The sequence below is a fragment of the Mobula hypostoma genome, chromosome 13 (genome assembly GCF_963921235.1).
Source record: "Mobula hypostoma chromosome 13, sMobHyp1.1, whole genome shotgun sequence".
Lineage (NCBI taxonomy): Eukaryota > Metazoa > Chordata > Chondrichthyes > Myliobatiformes > Myliobatidae > Mobula > Mobula hypostoma.
In genome coordinates, this window is record NC_086109.1 from 38,335,873 (window position 1) to 38,356,418 (window position 20,546).

The 20,546-nt window shown below is 41.4% G+C and overlaps 1 protein-coding gene across 1 annotated transcript in view; it reads left to right on the forward strand.

Moving 5' to 3' along the window:
* Positions 1-16,323: 16,323 nt before the first annotated feature.
* Positions 16,324-20,546, forward strand: part of LOC134355942 (immunoglobulin-like and fibronectin type III domain-containing protein 1) — an 88,077-nt gene continuing 83,854 nt past the window's right edge. Inside the window, exon 1 of the mRNA XM_063066484.1 lies at positions 16,324-16,346. The gene's annotated coding sequence lies outside the window, so the exon portion shown is untranslated. The remainder of the gene's footprint in view (positions 16,347-20,546) is intronic.

Below are 20,546 nucleotides of genomic sequence, written 5' to 3' on the forward strand. Positions count from 1 at the left end.
GGGCTATCTTTCAGGTTAATTATTGTGGCGAGCATTTGATCCATAAAGACAGATGAGGAAGCTCACTGAACTCAACAACTGTTTTATTGTGATAAACACAAAACAGACCAGGCACCATGACCTGGACAGTGAACCCAACCAGTCTCAAACAGATGGGGGAGGTGACCGTCACACACCCCGGTTACAGTCAGGGTGATCCACAAATGCACAAGCCAATAACTGTATAACTCAGGCTAAAATGTAACAACAAATGAACTGGAACCTCCCCCCGTGGTAAACCATATATATGTTGTAACTGGGTTAACTGTCTGGACACGCCCCTCTGCTGACTCCCCCTGTGGCTCCTCCCACAGATTCCTGTATAAAGATGTTTTGTCTTGCCCCTCCCCCTCATTCCAGGGGCAGACACTCACCATGGAGGTCATATTGTACAGTGAATAAAAGACTTTCAGTATTTTACCCAACCTCAGCGCATAAACTCACCACAACTAACCTTATGATAGAAGGGGACGGAAGGTCGACTCAGACCATGAGAGGCCTACGTCAGGCATTTTCATGCCTTACAAGGCGCAGATTGGAAGTCTGTGTGGGGCGCCACTCCTCGCACAGACTAGAGCAATGTGTGATTAAGTGCCTTGCTCAAGGGCACAAACACACTGCCACAGCTGAGGCTCGAACTAGCGACCTTGAGATAACTAGACAAACACCTTAACCACTTGGCTACATGTCCAATATGATAGAAAGAAGATCATAAATGAAACAGGTGAAGATAGTCAGGCCTAGGACTTTGTAATAAAGAACTTCTGCTGTGATTATCTGATATGTAATGCTAAAAGGATGTTGATGGCAATTATATACAGGTCTCCCAATAGTGGCTGGGAGGTGGACCACAGCTGGCAACAGTAAATAGAAAAGGCGAGTCAAAAGAACAATGTTATGGTAGTCATGGGAGATTTTAACATGCAGGTCGATTGGGAAAATTAGGTTGGTAATGGATCTCAAGAGAGTGAGAATGTTGAATGCCTAAGCGATAGCTTTTTAGAGCAGTTTGTCATTGAGCCTACTAGGGAATTAGCTATACTGGATTGGGTGTTACGTAATGAACCGGAGGCGATAAGGGAGCTTAAGGTAAAAGAACCCTTAGGAACCAGTGATCACAATATGATTGAGTTCAACTTGAAATTTAATAGGGAGAAAGTAAGGTCTGATGTAGCAGCATTTCAGTGGAGGAAGGGAAATTACAGTGGTATGAGAGAAGAGTTGGTCAAAGTAAATTGGAAAAAGCTGCTTGCAGGGATGTCAGCAAAGCAGCAATGGTGTGTGTTTCTGGGAAAAATGAAGAAGGTGCAGTAGATGTGTATTCCAAAACTGAAGAAATGCTCAGATGGTAAAATGGTACACTATGGCTGACAAGGCAAGTCAAAGCTACTGTAAAAGCAAAAGAAAGGGCATACAACAAAGCAAAAATTAGTGGGAAGATAGAGGATTGGGAAGTTTTTAATAACCTAAGACAGCAACTAAAAAAATTATTAGAAGAGAAAAGATGAAATATGAAAGTAAGCTAGCAAATAATATCAAAGTGGATAGTAAAGGTTTTTTCAAGTATGTTAAAAATAAAGAGAAATGAGAGTGGATATAAGACCGCTAGAAAATGAGGCAGAAGAAATAATATGCCTGATGTTGTAGTGTGTGAAGAAAGAGAAATAGGTGCAGTTATTGTTACAAGAGAGAAGGTGCTCAAAAAGCTGAAAGACCTAAAGGTACATAAATCACCCAGACCAGAGGAACTGCACCTTACGGTTCTGAACAAGGTAGCATTAGAGATTGTGGTCGCATTAGAAATGATCTTTCAAAAATCATTGGACTCTGGCATGGTGCCAGAAGACTGGAAAATTGCAAATGTTACTCTACTCTTTAAGAAAGGAGGGAGGCAGCAGAAAGGAAATTGTAGACCAGTTAGCCTAACGTCAGTGGTTGGGAAGATGTTGGAGTCAATTGTTATGGGTGAGGTGATGGAGTACTTGGTGACACAGGACAAGATTGTACAAAGTCAGCATGGTTTCCTTCAGGGAAAATCCTACCTGACAAACCTATTGGTATTCTTTGAGATGATTACAAGTAGTATAGATTAAGGGGATGCAATGGATGTTGTATATTTGGACTTTCAGAAGGCCTTTGACAAGGTGCCACACATGAGGCTGCTTACCAAGTTAAGAGCCCATGGTATTACAGAAAGTTACCAACATGGCTAGAGCATTGGCTGATTGGTAGGAGGCAATGCGTGGGAATAAAAGGATCTTTTTCTAGTTGGCTCTCCAGCGACTAGTGGTGTTCCGCAGGGTCAGTGTTGGCACCACTTCTTTTTATGCTGTATATAAATGATTTAGATGATGTAGTAGGTGGCTTTGTTGCCAAGTTTGTGGATAATACAAAGATTGGTGGAGGGGCAGGTAGTGTTGAGGAAACAGGTAGAATGCAGAAGGACTTAGACTGATTAGGAGAATGGGCGAGAAAGTGGCGAATGAAATACAATGTTGGAAAATGCACAGTCATGCACTTTGGTAGTAGAAATAAATGTGCAGACTATTTTTGAACGGGGAGAAAATACAGGAATATGAGATGCAGAGGGATATGGGAGTCCTTGTACAGAACACCCTGAAGGTTAACCTGCAGGTTGAGTTGGTGGTGAGGAAGGCAAATGACATGTTAGCGTTCATTTCAAGAGGTCTAGAATACAAGAGCAAGGATGTGATGCTGAGAGTTTATAAGGCACTGGTGAGGCCTCACCTTGAGTATTGTGAACAATTTTAGGCTCCTCATCTTAGAAAAGATGTGCTGGCGTTGGAGAGGGTCAGATGGCCTAATTCTGCTCCGATGTTATTGTGTTATGGTCTTATCTTAGGACTCGGATGATTGAGCTTTGTGAATCACAACCATTCCTTTATGGGAACTCTGATTCCAGCCATTAGAATGTGTTCTCTTGATGCCCATTGACTTGAATTGTACGGGATACCTTGATGCCACACTCAGTCCAAAGCCTTGTTGATGTTAGGGGAAATCTGATTTCTACAAATTAACACTTTAATTAAGATTTAGTATTTATTTTAGATTCATATTTATGGCATAAATTCAAACTGTCGTTTGTCAGACCAAAGGTTAAAATTATCAGTGAATGGAGATTTTCTGTTGACATATTTGGAAGTTAGTTAAGTCAGATAAAAAGTGCTTGGAAGAACACTAGATCCCACCAAGTAGAAGGAGACAAGTTTCATAGAAGGGGCTAAAATAACTGGAGTGTGTGTGCATTAGCTCTGCTTAAGGTCAAATCAGTTATCAATATCACATTAACTTTTTTGTTTTGGAATTGTTTGATCAAATTTTCTGTCTGCTGCATTTCAAATAACAGCTTTGGCGAGGAAAATATCCTTTAGTCTCTTACCAAAGAAACTGCTTATCTGGGCATCATTGACTTCATAATATCCCATGGTAAAGGAATTTCTAGATCCATTTATCAAATGCTTATTCCGTAAAAATTTCCATGACCTGGATTTAAAATTGACATTGATTTAGCATCTCTTAGCTGAAAGATAAGGAACTGAGTGAAAATATAGGAGCGGGATGAAGGCCGATATGGATCTTGTAAGGCACAGAAACAAGTATATACAGCTTTACAGGAGCCTAGAGCTACAGCACCAGAGCTTCTTTTCACTATTGGTCATCCATGTGGCCTTTAATTCAGATATACACTAAGAGGCCGCTTTATCAGGTACACCTGTACATCTGTATGTTAATACAAATATCGAATCAGCCAATCATGTGGCAGCAACTCAATACATAGAAGCAAACAAACATGGACAAGAGGTTCAGTTATTCTTCAGGCCAAACATCAGAATGGGGAAGACCACAAGACATATGTGCAGAATTAGGCCATTTAGCCCATTGTGTCTGCTCCGCCATTCCATCATGGCCGATCCCAGATCTCACTCAACCCCATACACATGCCTTCTCACTATATTCTATAATACCCTGACCGATTAGTAAACGATCAAATTCCACCTTAAATATACCCATGGACTTGGCCTCCTCCACAGTCTGTGGCAGAGCATTCCTCATATTACCACTCTTTAATAAAACAAATGCTCCTTACCTCAGTTCTAAAAGGCCGCCCCTCAATTTTGAGGCTGTTCCCTGTGGATCTGGATACCCCCAACATAGGAAACATCCTCTCCACAGTCACATCCAGTTGTTTCAACATTCGGTAGGTTTCAGTGAGATTCCCCTGCATTCTTCACAATTCCAGCTAGTATAGGCCAAAGCTGCCACATGCTTCTCATATGTTAAACCCTTCATTCCAAGAATCATCCTCATGAACCTCCTCTGGACTCCTTACAATGACAACACATCATTTCTGATATATGGGACCCAAAACTGTTGACAATACTCCAAGTATGGCCACTGACTCAACCTGTAAATTAATCTTCGGGGAGTCTTGCACAAGGACTCCAAAGTTCCTCTGCACCTCTGATGTTTCACCCTTCTTCCCATTTAGATAATAGTTTGGACTACAGTTCCTTTTATCAAAATGCATTATCATACACTTCTCAACACTATATTCCCATCTGCCACTTTTTTGCCCATTCTTCCCATTTGTCTATGTTCGGCTGCAATCGCATTGCGTCCTCCCCCTTCACCTATCTTTGTATCATCTGAAAACTTTGCCACAAAGTTATCAGTTCCAAATCGGGCGGGAGGAGAAGATGGCGACGCGACACAGCTCGCAGTGGCCACTCCGGTGGTGATGTCTGTTATCTGTCTAGTAGGGTGCCGTGCACAATCCTGATCTGATGGAGACAGACATGAGAGCACGGAGGAACATCTGGTGAAACTTCTGAAATGCCTGCTTTGCTGCTGCTGCTACTGTGTGATCCAGAATCTCCGGAGGGGAAGGCCCCGAATCCTTGGCTTTGCTTGTTGCTTGGTGACCGGGGCAGGGTCGAAGCGCTCGGCAGAGGATGGTGCTCGGTGTTGGAGGGCTGGTTTACGGACAGACTCAGAGTCCGCTGCGGTCGAGTGCTTCCAATGGTGCGGCATCGGCAAGTTTGCTGCGCTTGGAGGTTCATGGCAGGGAGAGTTGCTCCCTTCTACCATCTGCGTGAGATGATGGGGCTATCGGAGCTTTGAGACTTTTTTTTAACCGTGCCCATGGTCTGCTGTTTATCAAATTACGGTATTGCTTTGCACTGTTTTAACTATATGTTATAATTATGTGGCTTTGTCAGTTTTAGTCTTGGCTTGTCTTGTGTTTCTTGTGATATCATTCTGGAGGAACATTGTATCATTTTTTAATACATGCATTTCTAAATGATAACAAAAAAGAGGACTGAGTGTCCTCATAATCTAAACTAATCCAAATCATTGACAAACAATGTGAAAAGTAGTGGTCCCAATACTGACCCGAGGAACACTGTTAGTCACCAGCAACCAACCAGAAAATGCTCTTTTTAGTCCCACTCACTGCCTCCTGTCTGTCAGCCGTTCCTCTATCCATGCCAGTATCTTTCCTGTAATGCCACAGGATTTTATCCTGTTAAACAGCCTCATATGTGGCACCTTAACAAATGTCTTCTGAAAGTCCTAGTAAATGACATCCATTGCCTCTCCTTTGTCCACCCTGCTTGTTACTTCCTCAAAGAACACAAACAAATTTCTCAGGTAAGATTTCCCTTCACAGAAACCATGCTGACTTTGACTTATTTTGTCATTCGTCTCCAAGAACCCCAAAACCTCATTCTTAATAATTGACTCCAACTCTTTCTCAGCCACTGAGGTTAGGCTAACTGGCCTATCATTTCCTTTCTTTTGCCTTCTTCCCTTCTTAAAGAGTGGAGTGATGTTTACAAACTTCCAGTCCCCAGGACCATGCCAGAATCAGTGATTCTTGGAAGATCATGACCGATGCATCAGTTATCTCTTCAGCAACCTCTTGCAGGACTCTGGGATGTAGTCCATCTGGTCCAGGTGACTTATCCACCTTAAGACCTTTGAGTTTGCCTAGCACTTCAATAGCATTCATTCCTGTTCCCTCACTCTCACAGACCTCTGCCACACTGCTAGTGTCTTCCACAGTGAAGATTGATGCAAAATAGTCATTAAGGTCATCTGCCAGTTCTTTGTCGTCTATTACCACCTCACTAGCATAATTTTCCAGTGGTCCAATATCAACTCTCACCTCCCTTTTACTCTTTAAATAACTGAAAACACTTTTGGTATCCTACTTTACACTATCGGCTACTTTGCCCTCATATTTCATCTTTTCCCTTCTTATGGCTTTTTTTAGTTGCCTTTCATTGCATCTTAAAACTTCGCAATCACTTTTGCTACATTATATGCCCTTTTCTTGGCTTTTCTGCAGTCCTTAACTTCCTTTGCCTACCCCTGCTATTTGAGAACTTCTTCTGTGGGACATATCTATCTTGTGCTTGGTGAACTATTCCCAGAAACCTCAGCCATCTCTGCTCTGCTGTCATCCTCAAGGAAACTCCTCTCTCATGCCTCTGTAATTCCCATTTTTCCACTGCAATATTGATACATGCGACTTAAGCTTCTCCCTCTCCAATTGCAGTATGAATTCAATTATATTCTGATGATTAAATTCATACTGCAATAGAAAAATAGAGGGCTATGAGTAACCCGAGGTGATATCTAAAGTAAGTACATGTTCAGCACAGCTTTGCGGGCCGAAGGGCCTGTATTGTCCTACGGGTTTTCTATGCTTCTATGTTTCTATGATGACTGCTTCCTAAGGGTTCCTTTACATTAAGCTCCCTAATGAGCTCTGGGTTACTACACAACACCCATTCTAAGATAGTCATTCCCCTAGTAGGCTCAAGCACATTCTGCTCTAAAAAACTATCTCGTAGGCATTCAAAAAATTCCATGTCTTGCGATCCGACACCAACATGATTTTCCCAATCCCCTTGCATATTGAAGTCCCCCATTACAATTGAGTCATTTCCTGTATTACGTGCCTTTTCCAGCTCCCATTGCAATCTCAACCCTACTATTTGGAGGCTTACATATAATTCCATAATTTTTTTTACCCTTGTCGCTTCTTAACTCCACCCACAAAGATTCAACATTTCCCTGACCCTATGTCACCTCTCCAAAGATGTAATTCCACCTCTTACTAACAGAGCCACACCATCGCCTATGCCTTCCTGCCTGTCCTTTTGATTCAAAGTATATCCTTTGATGTTAAGCCCCAAATTATGGCGTTCTTTCAGCCACAATTAATTGATACCCATAACTTCAAACTGACCGATCTCTAAATGCGCTATGAGTTCATCCACTTTATTCCAAATGCTATGCGTATTTCAGTACAGCACCTTCAGTCCAGCATTCTTTGCCCTTTTGAATTTTGCCTCTGTGGTACAATTTAACTCTTTGTGCTGTCTGCATTTGTACCCAATCATTGGCTTGTCCTTCCTTACATTCATCTTACATCCATCATCTACTTGTAAACCTGCTGGCTCATCTTCGGTTCTATCATACTGGTTCCCATCCCCCTGCTATACTAATTTAAACCACTCCCAACAGCTCTAGTAAACCTACGCACAAGAATATTGGTACCCTCAGATTCAAGAGCAACCTATCACTTCTGTACAGGCCAAACCTACCCCAGAAGAGGTTCCAATTATCCAGAAATCTGAATCCCTGCCCCCTGCTCCAATTCTTCAGCCACACATTTATCGGCCACCTCATTCTATTCCTATCCTCACTGTCATGTGGCACAGGCAGCAACACTGAGATTACTACCATTGAGCTCCATCACAGCATCTTTACTAACTCCATGTATTCTTTTTTCAGAGCCTCCTCCCTTTTTCTACCTCTGTCATTGACACTAATATGTACCAAAACTTCCGGCTGCACACCTTCCCTTTTCAAGATATTGTGGACGTGTTCAGAAACATTGCTGAACCTGGTACCTGAGAGGCAAATTACCATCTCCTAATACTGCTGCTATCCTCTTCAGTTCCCTATCCTTCTGAGTCCCAGGACCAGACTTAGTGCCAGAGGCATTACAGCTGTTGTTTCCACTATGAATGTCTTCATCCGCTCCCCCTCCCAACAACAGTACTCAAGATGGCGTACTTTTTATTATTGAGGGAGATAGCCATAGGGGTGATCGCTATGATCTGATGTTCTCCCTTCCGTCTCCTGACAGTCATCCATTTATCTGTCTCCCGTACCCTTCGGGTGACTACCTCCCTGTATCTCCTGCCTGTCACCTCTTCACTATCCCTAACAAGTCGAAGGACATCAAGCTGCAGCTCCAGTTCCCTAACACTAACTCTAAGGAGCTGCATCTCGATGCACCTGCCACAGATGTGGCCACTGGGGAGGTTTCCCAGAAATCTCACATCTGACACTCAGAACAGAACGCTGCTCTGTAAGCATACCCCTATTCTCTCAAGAGTTAAATAAGAAAGATGAAATAAGAAATAAGGAATGAACTTATCTATTTACCTTGCCTCCACCTGTTCTAGATGAAGCCCTGTTGAACCCAACCTTTACCACTCTGATGATGACTGCTCCACTAGACAATATCCCTCTTTTATGGAGACTGGACTTTTTAAGCCCTTTGCTGGGAAGAAATGTGATTTTCAGTGACTTTGAACCTGGACCAATTTTTGGTGCCAGACAGGGTAGTTTGAGTATCTCAGACACTGATGATTTCCTGAGAGTTTCACACACAAAAGTCTTTATACTTTAAAGAGATTGATACAAAAAAAAACAGACAAAAAATCCAGTGATTGGCAGTTCTGTGGGCAAAAATGTGAGAGAGGTCAGAGGAGAATGGCCAGACTGGTTCAAGCTGACAGGAGGGCAACAATAAGTCAAATAACTGTGCATTACAACAGTCACTTAGATCACATTTCTTCCCCATTCTGATGTTTGGTCTGATTATCAACAGAACTACTGGACCATGTCTGCATGCTTTCATGCATTGAGTTGCTGCCACATAGTTGGCTGATTAGAAATTTGCATTACTGAACAGGTATACGGGTGTACCAAATGAAGTGGCTACTGAGTGTATGAGTGCCACACCTGATCATGCAAACTATTAAAATCTATCTTCTACATGCATAGACAATTATTCTGCTTTTTTAAGGCAAGTTAGTGGCTGAGATGATACAAATAAACTAAATGCAGTCAACCACATCGATAAAATATATATTTACAAAGAAAACTTGCCACAAATATCAGCAAATAAATGAAGCTTCATTTCAAAGTGAGCGCTTCTGTGCTGCAGTAAGTCCTGGCACCACTATACAAAATCACACTTGTATTCTGCCTTAGTGTTTGAAAAACAAATTCAATTGCTGAAAAGCTGATAGCAAATTCCTCGTGGGTCATGTACAATGTTCCAAAGCCTCGTGGGCAGTGATCCTGACTGTAGTCTTGGCATTAGGTCATGCTGCAGACATATTATTCTCTCAAAGTAACTTTGCCTTAAATAGTAAACAGATTGCTATTACAGCTATTTTAATGTTGATATTAAGTTTGTGTGTCTAAATTCTTCATTCTGGTGTCTTTGAAGCATCATGTGAGTCACTACTTTTACCTAATGAAAGATCACCAAGAAGTTCAGGAATAATTGTGACCTAATGGAAAAGCACAAGTTTGAAATATCAAATCAAAATTGTTGGAAAGAGCGAGGAAATGCCTGTCCAGCTGATCAGGCATCTGTGGAATGAGAAAACAGTGTTAAAGCTCCAGCTTGAAGATCCTATGTCAGAACTTGGAACTAAAGAGATCAAGTTAGTTCTAACTTGTAAAGTAGGTGAGGGAGGGGTGGATAGGACAAGGGGATTAGCTGTGATAGGATAAGGGTGGGGTTGCATTGGAGGTAAGTTGGAGATGAAAGCATTCAGTCAATGGGTCAATCAAAAGTGTTATTGACTTTTTAGATGTATTTTTAATGATTGCAAGACCCAGCTGGATATTTAGAACTTAAAGTACTGAGGGTCTACCCCACCAGTGAGTTGTGCATTTGCAGAGAACCTGAAGGAGCTGGACTTCGTATGAATCATGCTGCTGCTTGTGTCAGAGAGATGACGGGAGGGGTGTGCGAAGGAGGTGTGCAGTCTCACAGCGAGTCGTCATCTTATTCATTTTTCTTGTAATCTAAAGATCCTGTTGGACATTGTTAATGTGGAACGCTGCAAGTCCAACTCACCGGTTTATTGGCGAACGGAGGGGGCAGATGGTGGAGGAGCTGCTTCACCTTAGTCGTAGCGAGGACTTGTCCTCATGCTGTGGTGTCGCCTGCTTGCAGCCATCCAAGAGAGAGGTGCTGGAGTTGGCGCACTCCACCAAAGTGTCGGAAACGGTGTGACTTGGCAAACGTGCTGGAGTCGGTGCTATCCTCTAATGTTCACTTGGTAGAAGACAAGCTGTGCTGTGTTCGACCGCAGACAGCTGCAACATTCATGGACTTAGGCCCTTGGACCATATTTTTTGTGTGTGACTGTATTTTACTACTGTCTTATTTATTTGTGTTGTGTATGACGGTTGGTACCGTGTTTTACAACTTGGCCCTGGAGTAACGCTGTTTAGTTTAGCTGTAGTCATGGGTATTCATGGCTGGTTGAATGACAATTAAACTTGAACTTGAATAAGTCAATGAAGAATGTTATGAAAGGGAACCTAAACAAAGGAGTGTAAAAATCTATAAGAGAAATACCAACCTATAGGGAGACTGAAAATGCAAACAAAGGACACAAAAGGTTCAACATGCAGAGATTTGAATAATGCCAAGCAAGTCAGGCAGTGCTCAGGGAACAAGTAATACTGAACCAATAAAACTACAACAGAACATCTCAGTTCAGAAACAAACAGAAAAAGAGTGTTACTTGAAGCTATTGAATTTGATAGCGAGCCAAGTAGGCTGCAATTTGCAAAGAGGGGAAATGAAGCTTATTCCTCAACCATATGTTCCAAACATTTTCAAACCTCACTACATACTGTGAAACTTTTTAAACTTGCTGGTCTCAGTTGGCTAGTAATATTTAGTTTTCCAACAGAATTAGAAGAAGTATTTAATTTTGCATTGATTTTGTGACTTTAAAGCCAAACATTTGTTACCAGATATTCCATTCAATGAAGAGACTAGAAAAGTACAACAGACAGCCCAGACTTATTTCCTCTGCCTTGTAATTGAAATAATATGTTCATCTCATTAGCAGAACTTTTCATTGGTGAAAGGTAAGTGGTGGACCTTGGACATTGGAACATATGGCTATTGGTTGACATAATTGATGAGCGGCTGAGGTAAAAGCATAGTCACAAAGCACAGGGAATCTAATAATGGATTCCTATAATAACATAGGCTGACCATTTGACCATCGAGAGAAAAGCTGTGGAGGATGATTTAATATGCTGGATCTTGCAGGACCCAACCTGCCACCCATATGTTTTCATGTGTACCCTTACCTGATCAGGATGTGGATATGAAGGACTAATTTCATTGGCTCTCTGTACCTCCGAGGGGCCAGTGTCAAAGCCTACACTTATAAAAGGTCAAAGTAAGGTTTGCAGAAGTCTAGGTGCAAGGGTGTCATCAGTTTGGTGAAGGAGGTTCAAGCCACACAAGTTTAGCCGAAGACAACTGAATGAGACTTCTGGCTCAAGAATGTTAGTTGATTTAGTATCCTGAAATAGGGTATAAGGGTGAAGAGAGTACTACATGGGTAAAACAAATGGGATGCAGTTGTCTCAAGGGTGGGATCTGGTTGGGTGAACAAAGATTTTCTGACTTGGCCTATGTGCAGAGTATTGAACACATCATGGAGGGCAAGAGGTGTGGGCTGATTACCTATTAAATATCAATCATTGCCTTTAAGGTTCTGAAAGTTTCCCCTCATCAGAGGGTCACCCTTGAACAAAACCTGGTACATCTGGAGTGGTGACTGAATCGCAACAGCTTATAAATATCCCAAGATGCGGCCTGGAAGACCAGCACGCCTTCAGGGTGCCGGATTTTCACGGCTCTGTAGACGAGCTGATTGAAGGCCAGTGCCCCTGACTGAGGCGTCGTGGGAGAACACGGAACATCGGGAGCAGATGGTTAGCGATCGTGGGCTGTGCGTCCAGACACCTGAGCTCTCTGGGTGCAGAGCTCAGGAAAAGTGACACAACAGACTTTTAACATCATAAATCAGCGAGTTGTTTGTTATGTCTCCCCTCTCGTTGTGAAACAGGGACACCGCTTTTTCCCTTATTAGGGAGAGAGAGCCTGTGGTATATCGAATTACCGGGTGAACAAGTAGTCTTTGGGCTACTGCAAGTCTGTGTCTTTATTGATGCTTTGCTGCATGCATGATTATTCAGTGGGGGGCGCTGATTCATTTTTGCTGTGGCGGGGCGGGGGGGATCTTTGCCTTGCTGCTGCTTGTGTGTGGCAGGGAGGAGCTGTGGGGGGCTTTGGGGTTCTAACATTTAACTGTCATTCATTTTTTGGAGCACTCCCATTTTCATGGATGTTTGCAAAGGAAAATAATTTCAGGATGTACGTACATGTACATATACACATTTGTATGTACATATACAAATGTACATATACATATTTCTCTGGCATTAAGTGTACTTATTGAAATGCCTCATTAAACTTGTGGGAAATAGGTTAAAAATAAATAAATAATAAACATATAATGAACTTAGAAACAATTATAAAACCACAACTAAAAGCAAATAAATGAAAAGTAAAGGGACATATTGGTGCAGCAACTTCACACATCTCCAGGACCAGGTTTGATTATGCTATAATCAATGCTATACCTGTGTGGAATATGCACATTCTCCTTGGCTGTCGGGGTCCCATTGGACATTTTGCTGCCTCCCTCATTCCAAAGACCGATTGCTGGGATAATTGGTTCAAGTGAATTACTGTTAGTGTAGATAAGTAGCACAAAGAAGCAAAAGGGAGTGTGAGTGTAAAACAATTAGAGAGCTACAAGGAGTAAAAGGGTGAGAATGAGACAGATGGAAGCTGGCATGGACATGATGTATTGAAAAGCCTCCTTCCATATTGCCGTAATTAAAAAAAAAATGACTTTTACCTTTGACAGTGAGCCTGTAGGTCTAGACTCCTTAGTGGAATGTCAGATGGTCTGCTGGATCTGACTGGCACAGAACTGAGGAAATGAATCACTCATGTCATTCTGAGGAATCCCAGAAAACCCAGATCTAGCCTTTGGATTCCATGTGAAATTCAAAAATGAGGCACCATGAAGGGTTTGGCTACTGATCTGTCCTAAATCCCAGAGTCACACCATGCCCAATTATGCACTGTACTTAGTTCAACTTGAATGGCTAAATCCAACTGCTCCCTTTGTCTTGGAAGGCCAGTGGGATATGGCCCAATGTTTGTATGGTAAATGTTGTACTGTAAGCTCACGAATGAAGTGTCCTTTTTGTTGAAGGCAGTATCTCCAAGTCTGCATGCACTTTTTGTCCAACAAAATCTTATACACCCAGTCACTTCATGTTAACATCATTAAAAAAAAGCATAACTTGATTCAAGTCTGAATTAATAACAAACATTTGCCCCAGGGTTTTTTTATAGGCATCCGTTAGTCTCATGAGACCATGGATTTGTGCCTTGGAAAGTTTCCAGGGCGCAGGCCTGGGCAAGGTTGTAAGGAAGACTGGCAGTTGCCCATACTGCAAGTCTCCCCTCTCCATGCCACCGATGTTGTCCAAGGGAAGGGCATTAGGACCCATACAGCTTGGCACCAGTGTCGTCGCAGAGCAATGTGTGGTTAAGTGCCTTGCTCAAGGACACAACACACTGCCTCAGCCAAGGTTCCAACTAATGACCTTCAGTTTACTAGACGAACGCCTTAACCACTTGGCCACGTGCCCCAGGATTACTGTGTATTTATTCACAGCCAGCTCTTGCTGCATTGGCTGAATTGTATTTTGTCAGTATTTTTCCCTGCGGTCATTGCCTATGCTGGTCTAGTGGCCACGTGTTCATTTGGAGACCCTGTGGACCTATTCAAGTTCCAGGACTGAGAGCCATGAGCTTCCCTTGAAACTGGTGATTCAGAACAGAGTACTGATCTATTTTGCAAAGGGTCTGCTACAATTGCCTTGATGACTTTTAAAATCATGGAGGCATACAGAACAGAAACAGGCCCATCAGCACACTAAGTCCATGCTGACCATCGACCACACCTCAGTTTCCAACATTCGCCTGCTCACTAAGGACAGCCAGCATGGCTTTGTGCATGGCATGTCATGCCTTACAAACTTGATTGAATTTTTTGTGGAGGAGACATAAGTGCTTTGCGAGATGTTATCTACAGTGGCTGTTATCTATCTGGACTTTAGTAAGACATTTGATAAGGTCCCTCTTGGTAGGTTGATTCAGAAGATGAAGATGCATTGGATCCAGAGTCAATTGCAAGTTTGGATTCAGAACTGGCTTGTCCACAGAAGACAGAGAGCAGGCGTGAATTCAGTGTTGCAATGCATATGTGTAGAAGTCAGAAACCGAACAGCCTGCATAATGAACCATCAATGGTTTGTTATGGAGCACAAAATCAAGCTCGGCAATTTTTCTTGAGAACTCAATCTGAGGACTAGGCCAAAACTTCCAACAAATGCTTTGTCTCCCAAGAACTGAAAATTTGTTGGCAACCGAAAATATGTTCATAGTGGGCAGATTGCGAATGCTTGGGTCCTGTTCATGTGGAAAGAAAAACAATGCACATTCTTTACAGGCAACTCATAATAAATGAATGCCAAGAGATTTGTCTGCAGTCAGTAGTGCTAAACACCTTCACAACAGACTTTACTCTGCCTTTATTGATTGCAATAGAACATAGCACTGAGTCCAGCAGTGGAGTGGTGACATGCTGAGAGAAGCCAGGTGTATTTCACATGTGGTCAGATCACTGACAGAGCTGTCAACTGTTCTGACTGCACCTATCCCATTCAAAGAGTTGCTCTTACAGTAAATTAGCACTGGATTAATTTTATTACAGCACCTGGGCTCCAAGGTGTCTGTTTTTTGCCGTAGGTCCAATTTCTAACCAATCTGAAGTAAAATGTCCTAAGCTAACTGAAAGTGACTGAATTTCTTTCCCTTATGCCAGCAAAATGCTTTTGAGACTGAGCATGATTTTTGATGCATTGTAGAATCATGCTTAAACAAATGTGATCTTGGGTGTATGATAGAATCATGTTTAAATGTCCTCATCTACTTACATAATTCAATAAAAAATGTGAAAACAAAAGAATTAGCACAATATTGTTACAAATAAAGACACAGCAAAACGCATCATATGCACAGTAAAAACGACATTAACAAAGGTGATAAACAATGGAGAAGTATATATTATTATGAAATAATAACACATATCATACCCTCTTAATGATACTTTAATTGTAAAAATATCCACAGAAATATCACATTTGTGATATTGCTTCTTTTCTGATGTACTTGGATATATGCAATTGCATCACAATTGATTGCTTTCAGTATAATAACTTGCGCATTTCGTACAGGTCTGAATGATTTGCATTTCTATTGTATCTTTCAAATCTCTTTCAGGATGTCCCAAAGTACACACTAACAATGAATGATATTTGAGGTTGAGACTTTGGTATTAGCTAGGAAATCTGATAACATATTCATGTAGAATCAGCTTCCACAGCCTGAAAAATTTTAATATCCGGGTAACTGAGTATAAATTCACCCTAGATTACCAACTTACTGACACTAAGCATTTTTTACAGATGTCACACCAGATTTCATCCTCACTCACTTACATCAAACTTAATTTTAAAGCAGGCTACAGCAAAACTTCATGTTGTACCTGTGCAACTGAGGACAACTTAATACTCTTTGCTTTCAGCAGTGCTGAGAGGAGGATAAATGTTGGCTGGGACCATGTGGGTGACTCTCTTTGCTATCGACTCTGGTCTTTTACATTCCATGAAGCCCAAAGGCTCCACTGCTTGACATTAAAACCGCAAGATATGAAATGTACAGCACTCCCTCTGTTCGTTGGATTGTTCACTCTTTTAACAAAACCAATAAAAAATTCTGGGGCAGAGTATGTCAGTCTAAGAGCACTGAGAGGGTGACGGACAGAAAGTGGTCTCCTTCCACAAATAGCTGGAAGAAATTTGATGACCCATTACTTAATACCTTTGACAGATTGTTTGGCAAGATCCACGAGTCACCGTTATTTACTGCAGACTAATATATGAAACTCTCAGGGTTATAGCACATTCATCCACTAAGGTTCAAGCAGCACACTTCATGTGGAAAAGTATGTACGTGACTAATAATGTATAATGTATTTGTGTTTTTCAAACATTATCTTTGGCAAAGTACAGAAAATTGTTATCTCAAGAGGTGGCATGTCGTTTTTTGATAGCTGTATTACATTTATTTTTCAGTTTTATTGTTGATCTTGAAAGGTTCATTTAGTGGTTTCATTTAGCAAGTAATAGTTTTGTATAACAAGTAAATGTCTTTTCTTTACAGTGGGATAATTGATGTTATTGGTACAATACATGCTGTATAGTGTGCTTTGCTCAGACAGCACAGAATATGAGCTTGTGTGAGAACAGTCATGAAGTGGGTAACTATTGCAATCAATAATTAAAATGCTTACCTTGTGCAAAATCTTAGATGTGTGTACCCAAAAATGCCCAGTCAAAATTAGAAGCTTAGCTGCCATTGTTCAACTTATTTATTTTCACGAATTATACAACATAAAGAACTCTGATAGGAAACATATAAAATAATGGAGCGTAGTTTCAGTCAATGGCACACACCGTGGTCCAGGTACAAATCACACCCAAAATACCTTTGCCTTTCAGAACTGATTTTATTTTTTTCCCTCTAGAAGCTGCTCAAATTCATTTGTGTATTAGCAAAGACAAATTTGGCAGTGTGTTGCATCCATATTTTTTTTCCAGAAATTACTTTAAAAATGCTTTCTCTTAATATTAAAAATAAAAATGGCAGATTTTGATTAATAGAGTTTCTTTTTTAAATAAATACTTTAATGACAGTCTGGAACACTATTTATGAGTGACCTGATATTAACTAATTGAAAATTACCTCAAAAGTCCATTTGAACAATTTTGCCAGTTACATTATGGCATGCCATCCATTCTCTGAATTTCGTTTAAAAATTTGCTCGAGTTTCACAATTTTAGCATGATATTGTCTGTTTTAAGTGAATGACACTAACAAAGATAGCTGAGCAGAAATTTCAAATAAGTGTTGTTAAATATAAATATGACCAAGGACAAAAATGTATATTGGTATCAGGCTATTTTGTTGTAAAAATGTATTGAAAAGCAACAGGATATTTGTGTCAGACTACTGGTAATTTCACAATGCAGACATTGAGAGTTTCCTTCAAGATACCTACCATCTTATAGTTCATCCCTGGGTTGCAAGTGGGTTCTGCTTTTATTGGCATTCAATTTTGTCCATAAGTCAGAAAATACATAAAATGTCTTGCTGTTGAAAAATACGTCCACAGTATTGTAATGAGTGGTGAGGACAATTAACATGGACGGTTATTTAATGTCTTCCCTTCTGCTTACAATGGTACAGGATCAGGATGCCCCATGCTGAATGTCTGTTTTGAAGTGCTTCAAGGATCCCTATGTGTTACATAGTTTAATAGAATACCCTGCAAAGTAACAGAAACAATTGCCTGCTCCTACCAGAGCAACTCCCTTTAAGTGACTTCTCACACTTGGGAAGCCAATCCATGTTATTAAGCAACAATTTTGTTTGACTAATGAGGAGAGGTTGTATGTAAATAGTTTTTTTTCAAAACTGGTTGTCAAATAAATTTACTTATATTGATAAGAGCTCATTTGCATGTATTGGCCATAAATCTGCCATTCTTAATCTAGGGAGAACCCGTATACTTTTGTTTCCAAATCTGATTATCTGTGAATTGATTTCCAAAACCTGGGTCTCTGTACCTCCCTCTGCAACTGGATCCTTGTTTTCCTCACCGAGCGACCACAGTCAGTGCGGATTGGAAATAACATCATCTCCTCGCTGACAATTAACTTTGCGGCACTGTAAAGAAGCATGCTTAGCCCACTGTTCTGCACTCTCTACACCCACAACTGTCTGGCTAGGCACAGCTCAGACAGCATCTATAAATTTGCCAACAACACAACTATTGTTGGCAGAATTTCAGATGGTGACAAGGAGGTGTATAGGAGCAAGATAGAGCAACTTGTTAGATTAGATTATTAGATTATGAGGACACTCAGTCCTCGTTTATTGTCATTTAGAAATGCATGCATTAAAAAATGATACATTGTTCCTCCAGAATCATCTCACATAAAAAAAACAGGACAAACCAAGACAAAAACTAACAAAACCACATAATTATAACATATAGTTGCAACAATGCAAAGCAATATCATAATTTGATAAACAGCAGACCATGGGCACGGAAAAAAAAAGGCTCAAAGTCCCGATTGACTCATCATCTAATGCAGGCGGCAGAAGGGAGAAACTCTCCCTGCCATGAACCTCCAAGCGCTGCCAATGCATTCGAAGCACTCGACCGCAGCCGACTCTGAGTCCGTCTGAAAACTTCGGGCCTCTGACCAGCCCTTCCGATACAGCCTCTCCGAGCACCATCCTCTGCCGAGCTCTTCGACCCCGCCCCGGCTACCGAGCAACAAGCAATGCCGAAGACTCGGGGCCTTCTCCTCCGGAGATTCCGGACCACACAGTAGCAGCAGCAGCGAAGCAGGCATTTCAGAAGTTTCTCCAGATGTTCCTCCATGCTTTCACATGTGTCTCCATCAAATCAGGATTGTGCACGGCACAAAACACAAAACATCAGTGAGATGAAGGAATTGATTGTTGACTTCAGGAAGGGGAAGTCAAGGGGAGTTAGAACAGTCCTCAGTGGATCAGCAGTGGAAAAGGTGAGCAGTTTCAAGTTCCTGGGTGCCAACATCTCTGAAGATTTGTCCTGGGCCCAACATATTGATACAATTACAAAGAAAGCTTGACAGCGGCTATGTCTCATTAGGAGCTGCAGGAGACTTGGTATCTCTCCAAAGACTCTTGCAATTTTCTACCAATGTACCATGGAGATCATCCTAACTGATTGCATCACCAACTGGTTTGGTGGGACCACTGCACAAGATTGCAAAAAAAATGCTGGAAGTTGTAAACTCAGCCAGCTCCATCATGAGCACGAGCCTCCCCAACATCAAGGACACCTTCGAAAGGCGATCTCTCATAAAGATGGCTTCTATCATTAAGGACTCCCATCACCCTATGTGTGCCCTCTTCTCATTGCTACCATCAACGAGGAGATATAGAACCCTGAAAACACACTCATCGCATGAGGAACAGCTTTCTCTCCTCCGCCATCAGATTTCTGAATAGTCAATGAACTTATGTACACTACCTCACTTTCTTTTTGCTCTCATTTTGCATTACTTAATTTAATTATATATATTTCTTATTGTAATTTATAGCTTGTTTTTATTATTCTGAATTTACAATGTATTGCTGCCACAAAGCAACAAATTCACAACATATGCCAGTGATATTAAACTTGATATTGATTCTGATATTTCTGGGAACAATACCGCACTCTCTCAGATAGCCTCGCTATTACAGCTGTGTTTAAGCAATTGTTATTACAGAATACATAGTAGCTGGCAAATACTGATCTTAAGAGTAAACTCCAGTACATGTTTAAAGTCAAACAACAGGAATTCTGCAGATGCTGGAAATTCAAGCAACACACATCAAAGTTGCTGGTGAACGCAGCAGGCCAGGCAGCATCTATAGGAAGAGGCGCAGTCGACGTTTCAGGCCGAGACCCTTCGTCAGGACTAGTCCTAACGAAGGGTCTCGGCCTGAAACGTCGACTGCGCCTCTTCCTATAGATGCTGCCTGGCCTGCTGCGTTCACCAGCAACTTTGATGTGTGTTACATGTTTAAAGTGTGCTTCCAATGAGTGATTTACCACATTAACTATCTGGCAAATAGAGATACGAGGTGTGATTGATAAGTTTGTGGCCTAAGGTAGAAGGAGTTAATTTTAGAAAACTTAGCACATTTACTTTTCAACATAGTCCCCTCCTACATTTACACACTTAGTCCAGCAGTTGTGGGGCATACGTATCCCTTCTTTGTAGAGGTCAGCGTCTTGGACCTCCAGGTGGTCTATGGCAGGAGTGATTGATAAGTTTGTGGCCTAAGGTAGAAGGAGATGAGTTATACAGCTCTCCTTACATGCACGTGCAGTTCAACGCTTTGCGTGATTACGTAGAAAGTTTGAAGTTAGTAACTCATCTCCTTCTACCTTGGGCCACGAACTTATCAATCACCCCTGCTGTGGGCTACCGGAGGTCCAAGACGCCAACTTCTACAAACAAGGGATCCATAAGCTCCAATACCACTGGACTAAGTGTGTAAATGTAGGAGGGGACTATGTTGAAAAATAAATGTGCTA